Source organism: Balaenoptera physalus (genome assembly GCF_965194825.1).
Source record: "Balaenoptera physalus genome assembly, chromosome: 6".
NCBI lineage: Eukaryota > Metazoa > Chordata > Mammalia > Artiodactyla > Balaenopteridae > Balaenoptera > Balaenoptera physalus.
The window spans coordinates 49,245,120-49,262,588 of record NC_138885.1 but is presented as its reverse complement, the minus strand read 5'-3'; the positions used below and the strand labels follow the sequence as shown (position 1 = coordinate 49,262,588).

Genomic DNA, 17,469 nt, shown 5'->3' with positions numbered 1-17,469 from the left:
ACATACCACTTATTGATCCTCTCCTATGTGATAGACCCTTTGCATGTATTATCATATTCGATCCTCACAAAAATGTTTCAAGTAGTTGCTATCATGCTCTCTTACAGCTGAGCAAGTAGGACCAGTTACGATAAGGACCTTGCTCAAGGTCACAAAGCTAGTAATTTGCAGAGCTGAGATCAGAACCCAGCTCTGTTTGGTGATAGAAGCTGTGTACTTTAATCCACACCATCCTGCCTCAGAAATCTGATTACTTAAATGTAGTCCCCATCCTCTAATTGTGTCTAAGACTGCTAAGAGCCTACCCAATACTAATCTTCCCCTTCCTTACTAGGGACACATTCAGAGGAGTCGTGTGTGCAGCTAAAACACTATACATAATAGTTTTGTTTGCAGCAAAGAGTAATGATGGTCATGTAGAAAATATTGGGTAAAGTTTCCAGGGAATATTTTTGAGCAGGGCTAAACCAGCTGGTAGCATGCCCTTTTGCCATTGCATTTTTTTTTAACATCTTTATTGGAGTATAATTTCTTTACAATGGTGTGTTAGTATCTGCTTTATAACAAAGTGAATCGGCTATACATATACGTATATTCCCATATCTCCTCCCTCTTGTGTCTTATTTTTTCATTCTTGCTGCATAGAACCCAAATATGATGGCTGGGATCCAGGAGTCAGCTTAGCCATTGGAAAACCCTTGAGGATGAAGTCATACTGCTAAAATGTTGGAACAGAACTAGATAAAGAAACTTGATTCCCTAATGACCAAAGTACCACAATTCCAGCCCCACATGCCAATGACCAGACTCCTTTATGCAGGAGAAAACTTGAATTCTACCTTGTTTAAACCAATGAAATTTTGTTATACATAACCCACTGAAGCCTCAATTGCTCACAAAACTGTGATAGCAACAATTCACTTTGTGTGGAAAGACTACTAAAAATAGTATTGACTCAAGAGTTCTGGCTCTGGTAAGTGCAGACTAGGTAATGTATAGAGAAAAAAAAAAAAAAAACTCATCTTGCTTCGGAAAACTTAAAAAGCTGGGTTAAAATATATATATATATATTAAAAAAAATGTGCAGTTTTCCTACCACTTGGAAGGTGAAAAGCCACAAGAGAATATCACTCTTATCCTAACAATGAGAAAGGGCCAGATAATCTATAATGTAATAACTTTTCTTGAGCTCATCTGAGAGCTGGGGTCACAAGGCCAAGAGATTAACTCAGTTGCAAAGGGTAACAGCCGTTCTGAGGAGAGACAGGACATGGGAACGATTTCACCTTTAGCAGAACATGAGAGGGATGGGTGCTCATTTTGAAAGTGGGTAAGAAGAAAACAGCTAAAATGGTAACAAATACTCAAAGGCCAGAATGGGCTGACAGAATAGTATAGACACCCTGGGATCTCCCAGACACAAAGGCATACCCACTCATTCATAAGCTCTTTTTTTTTTAGGCATCTCCTGGCAGCTCAGCAGCAAGATTAAGGTCAGGGCAGAAAGCCAGAGAGAGCACTTTGGTGTCACAAAGGCACAAAACCCTTTCTGCTTCCCCCACACCCTTCTCTAATAAAAAGCAAAATTTAGCCTTTTAGGACAGAAAACCCTCATACCCCCAAGGGCCCTGGAAGAGATGCACAGTCTCTGGGAAAGAGGTAGAAGCAAAAGTCATCAGGCCCTGCTGGAGGAGCAGGTAACACTCTTGAGCCCAGAATCTCACCCTAACGCAATGCAGAGATCTGTTCCCACTGGGGGAAGAGCAGGACACTTTCTCTCACCAAATAACCCCAGAATCAAGGAAGAAGGTGAGCATGATGAGAGGAATGGGTAGGAATACTGAAAAAGCCACACAGCTAAGGCCCAGATGCACAGGACATTGTAAGATTAAGACTGGAGCAAAGTAACCCAGAACTTTTCCGCTCCCACCAGGAGCACAGCGCCAAGTAACAAGCAGCAGCAGTCTACCCTGGGGAGGTGCAAGATGTGACACGAGGCTTCCTGCATTTTGCAAGCGTAGGAGGGTAGAGAACAGACGTCGAGAAAAATCCTCTGGCCCTCTAGGACCCACACTAAGCAAAAGGAAGCAGCCGCACTGCTGCTGGAACTGGAAGTCTTTAAAAAAAACACCCATCTGTATAAACTGTTAGATGAACAAAGAAAAAAAGAAAAATCATTCGATAATCTCAATAGATACAGAGGAAGCACTTGATGAAATGCAAAACCCAGTTATGATTAAAAATCCCAACAAAATCAGAATAAAAATAAATTTCTCAATCTAATGTATGATATTTACAAAATATATTACAATAAACATCATGCTTAATAGCAAAATGGTGACAGTATTCCCTTTGATTTGGAAATAACAACAGAATTTCCACTCTTCTTCCCACTTTCATTCAGTCTTGTTCTGAACAGTCTAGCTAATTCAATAAGATATGAAAAAAAGTATAAGTATAAAATTTGAAAACTATTAAATAATATTATCTTTGATCACTGACAACATAGTTCTTTATGTAGAAAATCCAAAATAATCCACTCAAAAACTATTAAAATTAATAAGTGAGTCTACAACCTGCTGTATGCAAGGTCAATATAAAAATTACATTTCTTTATATGAGGAAGAGAAAGAAAATTAAGTTTTTAAAAATATATAATACATAATAATATTAAGCTGTGTAAAACTTCTAGGAACAAATTAACCACAATGAATAAGACCTCTATGCAGAAAGCCAGAAAATATAATTGAGAGAAATTAAAAAGACCTAAATATATAAAGTATCTACTTTGTATATGTTCATAGATTAAAGGAGTCAACATTGTAATTATGCCAACTCTTTAAGAATATATTTAGCAATAGATTGAATGTAATCCCAACTAAAATCCTAACTTTTTTGTCAAATTTGACATAGCAATTCTAGAATTTATATGAAATAAGGCAAAGTCAAGATTCCTTGAATAAAAATATTGTGGGAGAATATTTTTTAATTGGTATGTAAAATTATATGTTTCATGTGCCCAGTATTGTTTTTCGACTTCTGTATACACTACAGTGTGTTCACCACCAAAAAAGTTTAGTTTCCGTAAGTCACCGTACTGCTGACCCCCTTTCCCCATTTCACCTTCTACCTCTTCCCCTCTGGTAACCACTACTCTGTTCTCTGTAACTATGTGTTTGGTTTTGGTTTGGTTTGGTTTGTTCATGTATTTATTTATTTTTTATATTCCACATATATTTCAACAACATGGATGAACCTTTAGGGTATTATGTTAAGTGAAGTAAGTCAGACAGAGAGTGTGTTTTAATAGATATCAAGAATAATGAAAAAGTGACCATAGTTAAAATAGTGTCATAAGTAGTAAGAAGACACTAAAAGACCAATTAAAAAGAATAATTGCCCCCAAAACATAGGCATATGGGCATTTAATTTATGATGTTGGCAATGAAGAGTAGTAGGCAAAGGAGAGAATTTTCAGTATGATTCTGTAACAACTAGATATCCATTTGAAAGGAAAATAGGATTTCAATTCTACCGCAAACCATTCATGAAAATCAATTGAACTGGAATAATCTAAATGCAAAGAGGCAAAAATATAATCAAGACTAAACTTAAAAACTTTTCCTCATCAAAAACTCCATTAAGAAATTGAAAAAGCAAGTCACAGAGAGGGAAAAGGTATTTGCAACATTTAATTTATAGGGGGTTCTTAATCCAAATATAACTAATTTCTGCATATTAACAATTTTAAAAATCACCACAATAGAAAAATAAGCAAAAGCACCTGAACAATTTATAAGTAATAATAAACATATGGCAATTAAACCACATAGCACGACCGCCTTATTCAACAAGGAAATGTAAACTATACTTTCATCAGAATGGCTAAAATTAAAAGGACTGATTAAATCAAGTACTGGTAAGGATGAAACAGTTATGAATTCTCATATACTACTGACTGGAGTGTAATTGGTATAGCTACTATGGAAAACTGTTTGGCAATATCTACTAAAATTGAAAATTTGCTTAAAATGTAACAGCAATTTCACTGGCAAGTATATATCCAATAGAAATGCATGTACATGTGCAGCAAGAAACATTTAAAAGAATGTTCATAGTAGCATTATTCATAATTGCCCAAACCTAGAAACAGCCCAAATGTCCATCAACAACACAGTGGATAAATACTATGTAGTATTTTTATATAATGGAATACCATACAGCAATGAGAATTAATGAACCACATAAAAAAATTAATGAAACGTAGAAATACATGTTCAGGAAAGGAAACCAAACACAAAAGAATACATGTTATATGACTATTATCTATGTAAATTCAAAAATCAAGCTAAATTAAAATTTTGTATTTAGCGACACATAATGAAAGGTTAAAACTCTAATGAAAAGCAAGGAAATGATTACCACAAAGGTCACAAAAATGTTATCTGTCAGGGAATTGATGGAAGCGGGGGTTAATCTTTAGGAGAAGAAAAAGCAGAGTTTCTGGAATGCAGAAAATGTTCTACTTCTGGATCTGTATGATGGATGCATGGGTCTTTGCTTATAAAAATTATTGTTTTGTGTGCTTAATGTATAAAAATTCACAGCAAAAAAAAGTTTAAAATGGCAATAATTCTGTAATTAAATTTTACAAATTAAAAATTATGATACAGTTGACCCTTAACCAACATGGGTTTGAGCTATGTGGGTCCACTTATATGTGGATTTTTTTCAATAAATATAGTACCTGTATTTTCTTTAACTAAGTGTGGAGAAGAGTTTGTGTTTCATTAGAGACCACAGTATGTAAAATCAAAAGAACTAGTGTTTGAGTCCTGATTCTATCCAAACTGTTTCAGCTTCCTGCCTTTGGTTGAATCATTTATCAATTCCTTTATTTTTAAGGCAGAGATAGCAGTAAGTGTACTTTTGACTCCACAGGAGTGCGCATCCCTAACTTCCCTCCCATGTTGTTCAAGGGTCAACTGTATATGAGACAAAGTTCAATGAATAAAACTAACATCTACTGAGAATTTACTGTGTTAGGAGCCACTGTAAGTACCTTATCTCATTTGATCTTTACAATTTTCAGAAGACAAAGTACTATTACTGTCACATTTCAGAGGTGAAGAGACTGAGGCAGAGAGAGCTTACATGTTACACAGCTACAGAGGTCTCATTTTAAGATCTGAACCCATGCATTAGTATGGTTCTGGAGTCCATGCTCTTATGTAGTGCATTCTACTGTCTCCAATATAGAAAAAGAGAGATACTCCCTATGCTAGGTGTTAGTTTTCTTCTCTTGTCAAAATTACAGTTTGGTATGATAGGTAAACTAAGTCTGAAATACGAATCTTTCATGGATACAAGATATTAAATCTTTAATTTAGCACTCTATCCTTGTTTCATTGTAAGCTCTGCTAAGGAAGGGAGACAAATCACATTAAGATGACATATTTACTTTCCTCATTTATAATTGAGCAATATCATAAATTACACTGTTCCTGTTGCCCAGCATAGAAGTGAATATGTATAGAAGATTCATCCCAACCACAGGGATATTTTTCCCCAAAGGTCAGAAGAGTTTTCTCCCTACCAAAGACTTAACTAAACAAGGGGAAAACTCTTAAAAAACAAAAAAAATATGTTTATCTGATTATTGGTAACATCATTTTCCAGTTCAGTCAACCTGGAAATCTCAGTTATTTTTTAGAGGAATGATATGTAGTGGTGAACTATGGATCCTTTGGAGTTTGACTGAATGGGCGCGAGTATCAGCCTTGCTATTTTCTAGTTATTTGAACTGGGACAATTTACTTAGCTAATTCTGCCTCAGTTTCTATTGTGCAAATGGGGATGACATTAGCATCTACTGCTCAAGGTTGTTTCGAGTTTAAGTTAAATAATAAATGTAAATCATTTAAAACAGAGCCAAGTACATAGTAAATGCTACACAAGTGTTAATTACTATTATTACTCCCTGACTTATTGCCTTCAAAATCTCACCCACATCTATTCCTTTCTCTCCATTCCCACTGCTATGACCTAGGTCTCACCTTCATTCCTTCATTCTTATATAAGGTGCTACATTTTCCTATAAATTGTTCTTCTTGACTACGACTGGACTCCTTCGTGAAGACAACACCAGATTAATATTCAAATAAGAAACTTTTGTTCACAGGATTGGGCTTACAAAATATTCTCTTTGTTTTGTCAATTGCCTAGTAAATTCAAATTTCTTATTCTGATGATCAGTATCTCCTACAAACTAGCTCCAGCCTTATTTTCCAGTATTTTCTGTTTTCAGTCCAAGACAAGAAACTTATTCTGTTGTCAAACTAATTAATTGACCATTCATTGAATGTGAAGTATACCTTTTCACCTCTAACCCTGGATATGTCATTTCCTTGATTTTTCTGTTAATATTTTCCACCTGCATAAAGATCTAGCACAAATGCAATCTCCATGGTGAAACCTTGAATGAATGCAGTTTAGAATTGTATCTCCTTTCTTAAATCTCCTCTAATGCTTTATTTTTCATATATATGTATACATTAATATAACCTTATTATTTCTCAAATTATTTGAAATGACTTTATTAATTTGACTAGTTTAGACTATTTTGATGATATCATAAACTAATACCACATCCTCTGCTTTATTTAGGCCTGGGCATATCTTATTTCCTCAAATTGAAGACAGAATTTTCTTGAAAGTCATTTTTGTCTCTCCCTCCCACCTGCTCTCATACTTAACCAACACAGTGCCTCTCATATTATGGCAGCATGTGATAAGTATTTATTGAATTGAGTGAAATAGAATTATTAAATGTAATCACTAGCTTTGTCTTTCAGAGATCAACTCTGGAAATTGAAAGTAGAAGAATTCCATAAGTCCTTCAGGCTCAAAACCAAGAGTAGTGTGAGAAAAACCAAAGACTTGACCCATTCATTTTTAGAGCAATAATATTTTGTATACTAGTAAGTTTGAAAATATCCCTGAGGTAAAATGTTGCTAATGGTTTGTTTCAAGAAGTGATGTGTAAAGGGACTGGGATTGATGGATGACTTAAATGGAAGAAGATGAAGATCACCAAAGAGCGAAAGAGAAAGTATCAGTGTGGCTGGTGTGTTGCTAAGGATGTCCCTGAGTTTGAACACACCTGAAAATGATGACTAGGGAGGAGAATGATTAAGTCAAGCTGGACTCTTCAAACCTCTCAGCATTGCATGAAGTGGCTGAAGAACTGCAAGAAAAAGGTGTGTTCATTCAGTCACTTCAGATTCTATGAAGTAAGATTAATAGAAGCATAAGATATGACCTCTGGCCTTAGGGAAGAAACTTTGGTATTTTTCAAGTTTTCTGTACTCAAACAGCACTTTTTTCAAGGTAATAAGTTTTGGGTTGCTGAGTGGTCCTACCAACACTTAATATAAAGCAATTGTCATTTATTTAGTTGAAATTCAATTATCAACTACTTATTTACTAAAGAATTAATATCTATGATCTGAGGTTTGAGAGTAAGGTTTTTAGGCAAATAAAAGAAAGATCAGTCACTGAATTTCAGTGCTCAATATCAGGTTAAGAGGATGAAGAAAAGAAGCTTTAGAATTAGATCAACCTCTAAAAAAATGGGTGGAAGATTCAAATTAGACATTTTTCCACAGAAGACATACAGATGGTCAACAAACACATGAAAGATGCTCAACATCACTAATCATCAGGGAAATGCAAATCAAAACGGCAATGAGATATTACCTCACACATATTAGAATGGCTATTTTCAAAAAGACAAGAAATAACAAAAGTGGGTGAGAATCTGGAGAAAAGGAAACCTTTGTGCACGGTTGGTGGGAATGTAAATTGGTGCAAACACTGTGGAAAATAGTATGGAAGATCCTCAAAAAATTACAAATAGAACTACCACATGCTCCAGCAATTCCATTTCAAGGTATTTATCAGAAGAAAACGAAAACACTAACTTGAAAAGATATATGTGCCCCCATGTTCACTGCAGCATTATTTACAATGATCAAGATATGGAAACAACCTAAGTGTCCACTAATGGTTGAATGGATGAAGAAGATGTATATATACACACAATGGAATACTATTCAGCCATGAAAAAGAATGAAAGCTTGCCATTTGCAACAACATGAACAGACCTTGAGGGCATTATGCTAAGTGAAATAAGTTAGACAGAGAAAGCTAAATACCATATGATCTCATTTACATGTGGAATTTAAAAACAAACAAAAACCCCAAGCTCACAAATGCAGAGAACAGATTGGTGGTTGCCAAAGGAGAGGGTGAAGGGTGGGTGAAATGAGTGATGGGGGTCAAAAGTTCAAACTTCCAGTTATAAAATAAAAAGTCATGGGGATGTGATGTACAGCATGGTGACTATAATTAATAATATTGTATTGCATATTTGATAGTTGCTAAGAGAGTAGATGTTCAAAGTCCTTATCACAAGAAGAAAAATATATAAGGATATGTGGTTATAGATGTTAACTAGACTTTGTGTGCTGATCATTTTGCAATATATACAAATATTGAATCATGTTGTACACCTGAAACTAACACAATGTTTATGTCAATTATGCTTCAATAAAAAGTTAGATAAATCTCAAGCTTCATTCCCATGAATGACAGATTTAAACTTTCTGTGGTGCATTTTCCTCACATGAAAATTGAGATAACATCATATCTACCTCATGATATTATTGCTTACATTAACTTAGATGTTGAATGCAAAGTGCATGGGATAGAGTCGATACTTAATATATATTTTTTCTTGCCCACATCCCTTCAATTTCCATGAATCGTTTAACAAAACATTGGATGAGGTTGTTCCTCCAAATTATTTGACAATCATTTTAACAATTCTCTTTATTCTGTATCTATAAGTTTGCCTGGCTTCCTTCAAAACAAGCTTTTCAGATTCCATAAGCACACAACTTCCCCCTCTTTTCTCCAAAAAGCACAAAAACACACTTTCAGTCTAGATTTGCAATCACCACATAATAGGATATACATATTGTTTGACTAAATAGCTTGTTTCTTCACTAAGAGTTCAAAGGAGGAAAAGTATCCACTAAGAGCATCTTGATTTGTGTATGAAGAAAGCTGAAGTTTAGTTTCTTTTTGAGCATGTCAATCAACAGTATTCACTGAGTACCTTTGTTGTATATTTTATATGACGTGATCATGAAGTTATGATGCTTATTAGCAAACATACTTGAAAACTACCACTGGCATTTTTCACAGAACTAGAACAAAAAATTTCACAATTTGTATGGAAACACAAAAGACCCCGAATAGCCAAAGCAATCTTGAGAACGAAAAATGGAGCTGGGGGAATCAGGCTCCCTGACTTCAGACTATATTACAAAGCTTCAGTAATCAAGACAGTTTGGTACTGGCACAAAAACAGAAATATAGATCAATGGAACAGGATAGAAAGCCCAGAGATAAACCCACACACATATGGGCACCTTATTTTTGATAAAGGAGGCAAGCATATACAGTGGAGAAAAGACAGCCTCTTCAATAAGTGGTGCTGGGAAAATTGGACAGGTACATGTAAAAGTATGAAAATAGAACACTCCCTGACACCATGCACAAAAATAAACTCAAAATGGATTAAAGACCTAAGTGTAAGGGCAGACACTATCAAACTCTTAGAGGAAAACATAGGCAGAACACTCTATGACATACATCACAGCAAGATTCTTTTTGACCCAGCTCCCAGAGAAATGGAAATAAGAACACAAATAAACAAATGGGACCTAATGAAACTTAAAAGCTTTTGCACAGCAAAGGAAACCATAAACAAGACCAAAAGACAACCATCAGAATGGGAGAAAATATTTGCAAATGAAGCAACTGACAAAGGATTAATCTCCAAGATTTACAAGCAGCTCATGCAGCTCAATAACAAAAAAACGAACAACCCAATCCAAAAATGGGCCGAAGACCTAAATAGACATTTCTCCAAAGAAGATATACAGATGGCCTACAGACACATGAAAGAATGCTCAACATCATTAATCATTAGAGAAATGCAAATCAAAACTACAATGAGATATCATCTCACACCGGTCAGAATGGCCATCATCAAAAAATCTAGAAACAATAAATGCTGGAGAGGGTGTGGAGGAAAGGGAACACTCTTGCACTGTTGGTGGGAATGTAAATTGATACAGCCACTATGGAGAACAGTATGGAGGTTCCTTAAAAAACTACAAATAGAACTACCATACGACCCAGCAATCCCACTACTGGGCATATACCCTGAGAAAACCATAGGTCAAAAAGAGTCATGTACCAAAATGTTCATTGCAGCTCTATTTACAATAGCCAGGACATGGAAGCAACCTAAATGTCCATCGACAGATGAATGGATAAAGAAGATGTGGCACATATATACAATGGAATATTACTCAGCCATAAAAAGAAATGAAATGGAGGTATTTGTAATGAGGTGGATGGAGTTAGAGTCTGTCATACAGAGTGAAGTAAGTCAGAAAGAGAAAAACAAATACAGTATGCTAACACATATATACGGAATCTAAGGGGAAAAAAAAAAAAAAAAAAAAAAAAAAAGGCCATGAAGAACCTAGTGGCAAGACGGGAATAAAGACACAGACCTACTAGAGAATGGACTTGAGGATATGGGGAGGGGGTGGGGTGAGATGTGACAGGGTAAGAGAGTGTCATGGACATATATACACTACCAAATGTAAAATAGATAACTAGTGGGAAGGAGCCGCATAGCACAGGGAAATCAGCTCGGTGCTTTGTGACCACCTAGAGGGATGGGATGGGGAGGGTGGGAGGGAGGGAGATGAAAGAGGGAAGAGAAATGGGAACATATTGTATATGTATAACTGATTCACTTTGTTATAAAGCAGAAGCTAACACACCATTGTAAGGCAATTATACTTCAATAAAGATGTTAAAAAAAAAAAAAAAAAAAAAAAACAAACATACTTGAATTGAAATATCCAAATGACTCAATTCCAATTTAATAACCATGAACATTTATCGAGCATTAACCATGTAGATGGAATTGTGCTATAGTTTACATGTATTAACTCACCACAAATTCAGTAGTTCCTAATCTTATATTCATTTTAAAGAGACATTTTAAAGTAATTTATTCAAAGTCACACAGCTAAAAAGCGATAAATCCAGAATTTAAACCCAGGAAGTCTGAATCCAGAGTCAAAATTCTTAAAACACTACACTATGCCACCTGTTGTTTTTTTTTTTTTTTTGAAGTAGTTATACTGGGAGACAATGTACAAACATCAATACTGACATCATTGCCTCTACATTTTTTGGAAATTTTAATTTAGAACTGTCCTCCAGATTATCCCAATTCATCAAACAAGGAATTTGAGCATGCAGAGGCTAGGACTCTATGATTCTATGGTTCCTTCCAACTTTAAAATAATAATATAAGAGCACTTGCTTTTTTTAATAAATGAAAGATGACTTTTAGAGAATTTCAGAACTCTAATTCTAAACACTTTTCATCAAAGAATAATTTAGGTGATTCATTAACTTTCTTTCAGAATCAACATTTTCACTTATTTCCTACTAGTTCAAAGCCATCCAAGTCAGGAATTGAAAGCATCATTTGAAATGGAAGTAATGACATGACAGACGATACAGAAAAAAAATTTGCAACATTTCCATGATACTGCTTAAGCAAAACAAAAATCCAAAGAAATAATTAGAAAATGTTTGTATTCTTATTAAATATTAAATAAATATTTAAATATTCAGGCTCTTAAATAAAATTAATTTAACTTTTTCTAAGTTGTTGGTGAAGGTAATATTTTTTGAAAAGCTGTGTGTTTTGATCAAAGCCCAGGTCTTCACTTTGAATAGATATTGAACAAGTTATTAAAACTTCTTGGATCTCAGTTTTCTCATTTATAAAATGGGAATAAAAATAGTAATCTTAAAATATTTTGGGGAGAATTAGGACAAAATATATAAATGCCTGATACACAGCAAATCTTAATCCTCAGCAAATCCAAATATTTAATTCTGTACTCCTATTTAAAATCTCCATAGCAACACTGGCTAATAACACTAATTTTTCTTCGTGCTTGTCAACTTATGATTAAAAGGAAAAAAACTCACTTAAATAAAAAGTGATAAATATTATGTACCAGTTATGTACATAGAACAAATATAAAATCAGTCATTAGAAATCTTGAAATTATACAACTTAATTCAGACTAGCAAATAGCTCAAATCTTTATCTTTTATATACATTTTTCCTCAGTATTCACAAATATCAAGAACTGTAAATAGAAATGTATTCTTCCTGACTGTCTGCCAAATTTATTCTGCATGACTGCAATTGAGTGGAAAAATAAAAATACATATTACTTACTGTATGTGGCACTTGGCAATTTCAAAATGATTTGCAAACATTCATCCTCAAAATACTCCTACAAAATGCATCTGTGAAAAGAAAGAAATGCAAAAGAGTAAGCAATTTGCCAAGGTCACAGAAAAACTAATCCAGAACAACACTCACTTAGACACCACATATTTTAACATACCGAAATGAGCTTTTGCAAAATATAGATTATACATCTAGTATATTATAATGGGCTGATGAACAGAAATGTTCCCAACAATATGCAAACATTCTATACATCAGTCAAGGAGGACACTCTTAAGATGAATCTGCACATTGGCTTCCAATGTTCTGGGGGCAAAAAACACAGGCCCCCAGAACAAGCCAGAATAACATAAAAGCAATTCAAAAATAAGATATTTATAGGTAAATTTAGTTGGAGATTTTAGGTAGTTATTACATAATTCAAGTTTTGCAAATGTACTTTTGTCTAATATATGAAGATCAGAGTCGGAGGAGAATTTTGCTTGATTTATGCAGAGAATTACACCAATTCACTTTGTAACTGTGTTTCAATTCTAATTGAAAACAATGTACTGAGAAAAATGCAGGCATGCCACTTGCACACCTCACAAAAATAGACAAACATTCATTTCTTTTTTTTTCAGAAGGCCAATTATAAGGAGAAAGTTATTTAATCAGATTTCATTAATTAATGTGTTCGTTTTAGGGGAGAGGTGTTAGGGAAAGCACAGTAATTTCAAAGTGCAAAATATTTCAGCTTAAGTGAATTTTATGCTTCTGGGTATACTGTTTTATAAAAGAACTGTTCAAATGAAACAAAACAAAACACAACGTAATGATAATTAAAGTAACCCTTCAAAGTACAACATGTTGTTTCAGACAGATTAAACACACCATGGACAATACAAAGTAGCAAGCATCTTTAGAGAGACGTTAGTTTTCAGCAACCAGCAGAATTTCCGCCCAGATATTTAGTTGTTTATAGGACTAAGCAGAAATACTAGCTTACCAAATCAACAGTTCAACAGCAGAACAGGCATTCTGAGTCGAACGTCTAATGAATTTATCTTCCTTTAGTGTGTGAAAGACAACAGGATGGCACTGGCCTCTACCTGCTACAGGAATGAATGATTTTACTAATCCTCAACAGAGAGCTTCTCAAAAGGAGGAAACTAGAGATAGTTAGCGAATTTATAGTTAAAGGTCAAAAGTAAGTCAAAAAGTTTTTAAGAAACCATGTATTCTTATAAATTTCATTTTTCTAAGTTTAAAACTCAGAGCTTAATAGAAGGTACAAACTCATGTCCACACATAATTTCAATAGAATTATAAAGTTATAACAATTAGCAGGCCTGTGTATTTCTTCATGCTTTAGCACAGTCATCCTCTTAGGCAACAGAACTGAAGTTAACACTAATTCCATGACTTGCCCAATCTGACACAGCTAATAGGGGTGATCCTGGACTCAGAGCCAGCTTTTCCGACCCCAGTTTCTTCCACTACAACACCTACTAGCCCCTACACCTCCTGCAGGGCAGAAGTTGCAAACTGGGGCATGTTAAAAAATATTCAAAAGCAAGAGATTTCTCATAAGAGTTCTAATTTCTTTTTTTTTTTTTTTTTTTGAAAGAGCAAAGATATCTTAAGGCTGGGTTCACAGCTTCCAGAGAGCAGAGAAATGGTTGCCAGTCTCACATGGGACATGCCTCCTGCACTCATCTAATTCCTACTTTTGCAAATTGTCTTCTACTCTGCAGTTGTCAAGCACCAGAGAGTTTTGCTCCTGATCCAAAAAACCCCTTTACCTACCAACTACAATCAGACCTCTTTGCTGTGAAACAGGAAGAATAATATTAATTATCCTCCAAGAGCATATTTCATGAGTTGAAGTGACTGCTTCTAACTACATTTCACTATACTCTCCTAATCAGGGGTTATTGATTACCTTATTTTAACCTACACATACAACTTAAAATTTCATGGGCTTGAATTTCCAGGTATTTAAATATATATTTGATAATTTTTAAAGCTAAAGGAGAAATTTTAAAACACAGTTGACTGGTACATAGTCATAAGCATTAATCATCTCAAATCATGATTTTTCATTTACAATGGACACATCTTTCAGAGAGATACCTCCTGGGTTGATAGGTGTACTATTCGACAAAATAATTATAATGATAAAGAAAAAACCTTTAATTTAATTAAATAAACTAGATTAAGAGAACAGTGACCACTAAAGGTAAAGCAATGCAGCCCACACATTCTGGTTATATCATGGCATATTGCAAATAACTTAAAATATCAATATGTTTTGTAGAATGCTTAAAAAATATGGACCTGTAATTTGGGATAATTGTGGTAACAGTAGCCACCTAAATCTGAAATTCTTCACACACGCTGTAAAATATACGGCCAACAAAAACAAATAAAAACACACAAATCCTAGGCCTTCAGCATAACTGGAAGTTGGAGGATAATAAAAATGTCAGATTACCTGTAAACAGAAAATTAAACACCAATTTCTAACAGAGCTACCTTTCAAGCTCCCACTATATGTATTACAGTGATCTATCTAAAGGGTCTAGAAACTGAGGGAGAGAGAAGAAGAAAACAAAGGTCCTAAGAGTGACACAAAATTCACTCTCAGAAAGTCCACTGAAACTGTGAAAATGTTGAAAAATCATCCTGACATATTATAACGTGAACACAGGGAGAAGACTTAAAAGTATACGGCGGGGCTTCCCTGGTGGCGCAGTGGTTGAGAATCTGCCTGCCAATGCAGGGGACACGGGTTCGAGCCCTGGTCTGGGAAGATCCCACATGCCGCGGAGCAACTAGGCCCGTGAGCCACAACTACTGGGCCTGCACGTCTGGAGCCTGTGCTCCACAACAAGAGAGGCCGCGATAGTGAAGAGGCCCGCGCACCACGATGAAGAGTGGCCCCCACTTGCCACAACTAGAGAAAGCCCTCGCACAGAAACGAAGACCCAACACAGCCAAAAATAAATTAATTAAAAAAAAAAAAAAGTATATGGAATTCAAGGTGACAACATTTTTTTTCTTGGGGAGGAATAAGGCATTTTAAAATGATGGGGCTAAGTCAAAAGGACTTAGGCCCCAGCTTCAAGAAATTCTCACAAGTCAAATCTGGGACAATTGGAAAATCAGAATAAATAATTATGAAGAATTAAACTTCATTACAGAATATAAAATATAAATAAAAGAAAGTATATAAGGAAGAATTGGAAAACTCTTCCCTTCTGTAGAATATACCTTGGAGTTAGAAAATCACCACTAAGCACACATTATAGTTAACTGATTTAGTCAAGAAAACACCTGCGGATCAGCACTCATGGGTGAAAGTGTGTTGACAAACAGGATATTTCCATAGTCTTAAAGTATCTTCCCCAAATCACTTACTAATTACAATGGAGAAAACAATGGAGAAACTTGGCAGAGATCACCTTAACTAAATGATCGAAGACAACATCATCAAAACGGCACAAACACACGTGACAAGTCTCCAAGTATGATGCACTTGAGAAGGACACAACATCACTTCTGTGGTATGTCTGCCAAAAATGTGTAAACTGAATCAATAATTAGGAAATATCAGGAAAACCCAAATTGATGAAAGTCTAAAAATATGTGGCCTGAACTCTTCAAAGTCATTAAAAACTGAAGAAATGTTCCAGATTGAAGGAAATTTTAAAAAGACATGACAACCAAATGCACGTGTGATCCTAGATGCACCGTGAGTTATATAATAGTATTTTGTTAAAAATGATATTCTTAATTTTTACAACTGTACTGTGGTTATATAGGAAAATGTCCTTATTCTTAGGAAATACACACTAAAGTACTTCAAGTAAAGAAGCATGTTGCATGTAACTTATTCTCAAAGGATTCAGGGAAACATTATATGTATGTACATATATACATACGTATATGTATATATAATTATGTAATTATACAACGCATATCTATATCTATCTATATATATATATATATATGAGCATATATGGAGAGAGAAAGAGCAAGCAGAAATAATAAAGCACAAGGGGTAAAATGTAAATAACTAACGAATCTGGACAGAGAGTATTCAGGGTTCTTAAGTATAATAATTACAATTTTCTGTATGTTTGAAGCTATATCAAAATTTTAAATTAGAGGAAATAGGTAGAAATAAATAAATGTCTTACTTTCACTGAGATATTTTGGGATCACAGAAAAATAGCCAAAGAGATAATCAATGAAGTGTTTTTAAATTAAGAAAAAAATTAAGAAGTTAAAAAACAAATCAGAATCATTGCTCAATGTTTTTGGACAACTAAAATAACAAAAATCCAGATATATATACACATTCTCCTGCATTTTATATATTATATATAATTTATATATTAAATATGCATATATTTAAATCAGATATCTTTTTAATAACATATTTATATATGCATATTAAATTCATAAAATAAAGGAGAATGAAAGTAAATATGGAATTTAGCTTTGGGTTTTTAAATAAACCATACAAACAATATTACAGTCAGTGAATTCAGTAACGTAAAGTTAAATAATAAAGTGATGTGCACAAATAAAAGTGTTCAGCAATTAAAGAAAAAAAAAAAGATTATCAAACAGTCCTTGAAGGTCATCAGTGTAAGTGTTTCTTCCTTATATGACTGTTTTTCTAAATCAAAATTACCAACTTCTGTTTTTTTCAAATTCAGGAAAAAAAGAAACATAAAAAAATAAAAATCGCCCTTAATTCCTAAAACAATATATTTCATTTCAAACAATATATTTACTATCTTTATTTCCAAACCATTATTTAAATTATACAATAAAAACTCATAGATTCTTTTTTTTTTACTCTATTGTGAATTTCATTCCGTGACAACATTATGTTTGTTTATCATTACAATGCAAAATTATTTCACTGATTGGTATCCCATAGATGCCATCATTGATTTATTTTTTATCTATAACTTGTTATCAAGTATCAGTTACCAAAAAATAAAAAACACTGCAAAGGTCCTTCTGAATGTATCTTCTGCCAT

General features: G+C 34.1%; 1 protein-coding gene across 6 annotated transcripts in view; it reads right to left on the bottom strand.

Annotated features, from left to right (window-relative positions):
* Window positions 1-17,469, bottom strand: part of GALNT13 (polypeptide N-acetylgalactosaminyltransferase 13) — a 560,582-nt gene that overhangs the window by 512,976 nt on the left and 30,137 nt on the right. For all 6 annotated transcript variants that reach the window (XM_082465040.1, XM_082465041.1, XM_082465042.1 and 3 more), the window contains one exon: window positions 12,416-12,486. The gene's annotated coding sequence lies outside the window, so the exon portion shown is untranslated. The remainder of the gene's footprint in view (window positions 1-12,415; window positions 12,487-17,469) is intronic.